This window comes from Mizuhopecten yessoensis, unplaced genomic scaffold (genome assembly GCF_002113885.1).
Source record: "Mizuhopecten yessoensis strain PY_sf001 unplaced genomic scaffold, ASM211388v2 scaffold297, whole genome shotgun sequence".
NCBI lineage: Eukaryota > Metazoa > Mollusca > Bivalvia > Pectinida > Pectinidae > Mizuhopecten > Mizuhopecten yessoensis.
In genome coordinates this window covers 124,157-130,478 of record NW_018403476.1, presented here as the reverse complement: position 1 = coordinate 130,478, position 6,322 = coordinate 124,157, and positions in this window count along the sequence as shown.

Sequence of the window (6,322 nt, the reverse complement as noted above, 5' to 3'; positions counted from 1 at the left end):
CGTACACAGGGATTACGTATATAACCTGATCACAAAGTTAACACCGCGTATTACAAAGAGCTATCAATTGTCAGGCAGGATGAGGATAATTCTACTACACCTATAGTTCATACATATACCTGCTCTGATGAAACTATAACATACGGGCAAACTCGCTAGCAACTACGTTTTCTATTTTGTTCATTTGTTTCCATTGTAGCGATCACATGACTACTATTAATTTACTATATAATGTGATTTTTGTTTAGAGTTATGTATTTTAGTCATTAAAGCTTTTAGAATCTAGTAAATCTTTAATTTAAAATTTAATCCAAAGCGATGTTTAAATTACAAAACTTTTTTTCTCATGCTAAATTCAAATTAGTTAAATTCAGATTTTACTTAATTGTCAAACATGACATCTTTCATTGATTTTTTGCAATTTTTATATTTAGAAATATAAAAAAAAAAAAAAATGGGCGGCCATATCCAGCAGATTTGAGATACACTACCAATAAAACGTAAAATCCTAGTAATTGTAACACAATCACTTTAATGCCATAGCTGAACTCAAATAAACAATTAAATAATGATTAATATAATGGAAAGTATACTCGGGACCATACCCTCAGGGTCATATATACCTATGAGGTACAATATGTACAATCATACTTTCGGTGAAAACCAGTCTGAGCTTAACACTGATTATAAAGCTGACGATGTTGCGGGAAACTAGGATCTCTACAGCAGCTGGTGTTTAACTTCTATTGGTCTAGGCTGAGATCACTGAAACAGATACCGAATCAAGAAGAGTAGGACACATTTAGTACTTGTAACTGATGCAGGAACAAACGATGAAGAATCACCACCAGAAAGGACGGACGGCCAGTGTCCTGCCGCCGTGACATTCGTCGTAGAACAAAGAGAGTTAAAGTTAAAGTTAAAGCTAAAGGACCTGGATCACATAATGTTCCTATTTCAAATCGGTGAAATCTGGCTCGTGTCTTGTACCATAAACCATATACTGAGAAAACATTTCGCTTCACATGTTCCTGGTCTATAATGTCAATCCCTATGGCCCTCTATTCGTACTAATGACATTCTGGAAATGAAAGAAATCAAAGTTCAAGGGCCTGGTTCGCAATAATGAAAACATATTGTGATATATGTACCAGAATAATGGTGCCGCTTCATATGCCCCTGTATTTGTTCTAAGTACAATATTGAAATTTGAGAATAAATAATAATTCAGAGATCTTGTTCACAGGGTGCTCTACTTTCAATGCTGAACAGACTTTGCTCGTATCTTTTACCTTTGTTCTGTCACTGCCGCTAATCCTGGCATACCGATAATAGGGGCCCCAAAATAAGGAAAAATACTCTTTATTAGACCCCGTAAAACTACAACATAGAAAGGTAGGGTCAACGCCTATGGATATTTAACAATAGCGTCGGCCCCCGCTTGGAATTTCAAAACAAGATATATCCAAAGAGGTATGGGTATGGGAAGCTTAAATCAGGAACAGTTAGTTTCAGAATTCGTTTTATGATAAATGGGATCTCATTTACTTACACCTGTGTGGGTGTTAAAGGTGCGGTGATAAAAGTCCCTCTAGAGAATTTAAATGACACAAATACTATGAAATAATGTCATTATTGTGTGTTACATATTCCAACTATTATTTTGATACCAAAAAGTACATTTTTTAAGAAAGAGGTGTCATTTTAAAAAGATTTAAGCAGAAAAGTATATGAAATTTCATGACTGCTGAGAGAATTCCCATTTTTGACACATTCATTTCCATAGACCTAAAACGAGTCTATTTTTTATACTTTCTTAAAAGTTGGTATTATTATCTTAATATTTGGCAAGTAGGTTGTTTATGAGAATGGATATAAGTTTGGTAAACATTGGTGACCTTGCATTGACTTTCGTTCAAGGTCACAAGAATCAAAAGAGCTAAGATATTATTTTTATATTGGAAGTCAGACAAGGATATATTTCCTTACTTTACTTGTTAAGAGTTTAAGATATAAAAGTATGTAATATTCCTTCATGTTTTGTTTAATGAAAGAACAAGACAAAATCAAATAATAATCAAGTGTACATATTTATTAGTTTTATTATTTTATTGTTTTTATATATCTACATAATTATCTTTGTTTATGACACAATCTCGACCTTAATTAGTTCCCCAGAAGAAAGATTACTTTTGCAGAATACATTTTTTATGAGTTATCATAACTTAAAAATAAGCATAATATAATGAAGTGTTTTGGTATGATACATAAACAGAAAATGTATCGGATTTAACCATATTAAAAAATGATAATAAAATCTTCATGATTATGTGAATTGTGCATTAGCCTTGTTTGGCATGCTAAAAAAGCATGTGATCGGTTTTATTAATGTCTTTGTAGACAGAATATACATATGGAAAGTGTTTTAAGAAGTATGGTATATAGACTACCATTGTAACTATACATATGCAAGTTGACCTTGGTGGATATATTTTAAATTTTGTGAAAATTTTGCATGTTTTTCTTACTAAAAGTTTCAGTACGTTTACTTCATGTATATCAATATGACATATTTAGTATCAAAATAGCAGTAATTTATACACTATACAATTTTATAAAAAAAAAAAAAAACTTACATTCGCCTGTGACATTTATCTGTCATTTTGTTAGGATACCTCCGTCATTCAACCTGGTGTCATGCAAGGAGGTCCACTACGGTTATCAGTAGTAATAATGAATCTACATATGGCGAAATTTAAAAAAAAAAAAAATGTTGTGGCGGGCAGAATGTTAACCCCACCTTTGATAACATTCTCTGATCTCGAAACAGTTCATTTCTGTTAACAGAAAAGTTTGATTCTTTCTTTATTCACTTATTATGATTGAAATTTAAAATCAAATTATGATTCAAACTATTTAAATTTAGTACATTAGGATTCCTGACTATTTTTAAAATTGTGAATTATACAAGTTGTAGCTGTAATCTATAAAAATGATATAACTTTTAAAGAATACTAAAACTATTCTGAGGATTTAACAAGTTGGAATACACCGATGTGTACAATATTATAACACTTAAATAGTAAGGCAGTAATGCTAAATCTCACGAAATCTAATTCTACGTTTTACCAATAATGCCATCCAGGAATTTCAAATGAACAGTCGAATGAGAGTCGAATTAATGGGCCATGAAGTATAATATAATAGAAATGAACATTGAATGATAAACCACTTTACAGGGGAAATAACTCTAAGCGAGAAACACTCATTTTTGTTCCTATGTTTAAGATGACCTCAAGTCAAAAAAGCTACGAGAGCTGATCTTACGATTAAAAATGAAGCAGTGTCGCTCTTTATATATAAAACGAAGCAGTGTCGCCCTTTATATATTAATGAAATTAAATCAACTCATGTTTTGCTTTACAGTCATATTGTAGTTATAGAAAGGAAGTTAAACATTCTTTTAAACACGAATCTACTGTTGAGTGTATAAAGTGTAATCGTTTGATATTGACATTTGATAATCATAATTCCAGTTGTATATCATTAGCATTCATAATCGTGTCATCGTATTTGTTTGACAGAAAGTGAAATACATGATGTTGTACACTTGATTCTAGATACAGATATTTACAACGGGTTTACTTAAGCATTGAACTGTTTTTGTATGGTATTTATGATCTATTTGAATGACATAGCTTTGCAAGCAAACAACATAATGCGCGCTATATATATCAAAAATACCATACAAAAACAGTTCAATACTTATATTTACGTTTTCTCTGCCTCTTATGTTCTTTTTTAACTTATAATTTATATTTAAAATTAAAAATGCCCGCCTTATCGACAGTCCACACAATTTCGTTCAATAGTTTGAACAGCGTATTGTCGCGTGCTGATTGGCAAACAAAGTAGTACTTTGAAATTTTAACAAACACTTCAATTTTATTCCACAATTTAGTATCAATACAATTGCGTATGAAATTTCTATAGAATGGTGTAAGTTTATCAATAGAACTCTGAGCTGAAAGTTAGATTTGAAATTGGTTTGATTTTTCCCCGGAACAAATTTCATGGACAAATACAGTGTACACCGTAAATCCGACCTTGCCCTCCACGAGGGAGTTATTTTTGTAAGTTAATTCGAACTTTTCTCTTTGCTCATTTTGTGAAGATTCCAGGCGTGAATTTATTTGTTGATTGTATGGGAACCTGACAACAGTTGATAGATTCTATAACAGCGTCGTTATTTGACATGTCGTCAGAAACAGAGGAACCGTGAATGCGAGACGCANTTGTATGGGAACCTGACAACAGTTGATAGATTCTATAACAGCGTCGTTATTTGACATGTCGTCAGAAACAGAGGAACCGTGAATGCGAGACGCATGAAACTGATTGCGTTTGAAGTGAGTGATCTTGCGACGGAGCACAGGTTCGTTACAAATCGTTACAAAGGTCTGAAATGTTTATGTGTGCTGTGACTCATATCAGTAGGTCTGTTACATATGATAATGTGTCAGTAGGCTATAGAATATGTGTATTTCAGACATTTGTAACGAACCCCTGTTGATCAGTGCATGATAAATTGCATGAGCGTTAAAATTGTTTCCATTGCCGGCATTGGTGATTTCAAACGATGTGCATTTTGTATGATATTGCAGACCTTGGTCTTGTTTTCGTTGTAATAAAAGTATTTTTTATTTTATTTTTCATTTTGCACATAAATTTACAATGACATTGTCAAATCTCACAATGCCCAGCGATATTTCAGCAGCCGTCATGTTTATTTATATTGGATATTGTAATTCCGGTCAGTGTTGTATTAATACGCTAAGAATTGTGTCTCGTGATGCATGGTAATTACAGTCCCATCAACGTCACAGCTTTCAAAGAGGCTATATAGTGACAATGCCATGCAAATGTAAATATATGTATATTAACGGTTGTTTGAATGTGTAAGTAGCTGTCTAAAACGTGACACCGACCTGTCAGAAACAGTAGGTAGCCAAGAGAAAATTGTAACAATGATCTGCGTTTCTTTTCATTTATCTTTTATTAAAGTAGAAAAAGGCAACATCTCTGTATACTGTTCGTCAGTCAACTGATTGAGAATTTGACACTAAGGTATGATGAATCAATTTATGAGTTTTATTTGAGGGTTTTTCAATTTGATGGTCTAAGTGCATTTTATTTAAATCTTTATGTACAGACTAACCGATTGTTTACACTCCGTCCTACCCACATGAGCGCACACTAGAAAGTAAATACAGGTCTCTGAGTAATCACACCCTTATAGCCTAATATCCTTGATCCAAACAGATATTTGGTGGATGTGTATTCAGAGACGTAGAAGTAAGAAAGACAGTTCGGACCACATAATTTGTCTACTTTTCGAAGTAATCTATAGGGCGGATGACGTTGACAATTTTGGCAGATCATAAGGTATATTAATAGTATTCGTGTGATCGCTACAGTGGCAATAAATAAATAAAATAGAAGACATAGTTGCTAGTAATTTCGATTGTATTCTGTTTCATTAGTTATCAATTTAGCTTTTTACATGTAGGGTATGCACGTGGGTTATATTTACATGCATAGGTTTGGCGACGACTTCGTTAAACAACCGTGTACACGTACGTTTTTTTTCTTTTTCTTATTTCATCTTCTTTTGACCAGAGTTTAACTTCATGTTTTTTTCTGTTATAGGAATGAAATGTGTTATGGTTTTTTCGTATAAGACTTGGAGGAAATATATGGAGTAACAGTATTGGACTATGCTGTTGTACTCGATCTGTCTTTTCTTATTATATAGTCGATGAAACTATTCATGTGTCTTTGTTATTTTTCAATACTTTAGACGTGAAATTATTTAAGTTCGGATGAGGAACGAAGGAGAACATAACTATATAAACACTGTATATGTGTATAACAGGAGTAGTATAAGTATATATAAACACACTATAGGTGAATAACAGGAGTAGTCTAAGTATATATGCACACACTATATGTGTATAACAGGAGTAGTATAAGTATATATAAACACACTATAGGTGTATAACAGGAGTAGTATAAGTATATATAAACACACTATATGTGTATAACAGGAGTAGTATAAGTATATATAAACACACTATATGTGTATAACATGAGTAGTATAAGTATATATAAACACACTATAGGTGTATAACAGGAGTAGTATAAGTATAAGTATATATAAACACACTAAATGTGTATTACATGAGTAGTATAAGTATGTGTATGTATTTCTCGTACATTATTGTAACAACTTCTAGTCACACTAGTAAGACTTTACTAACAC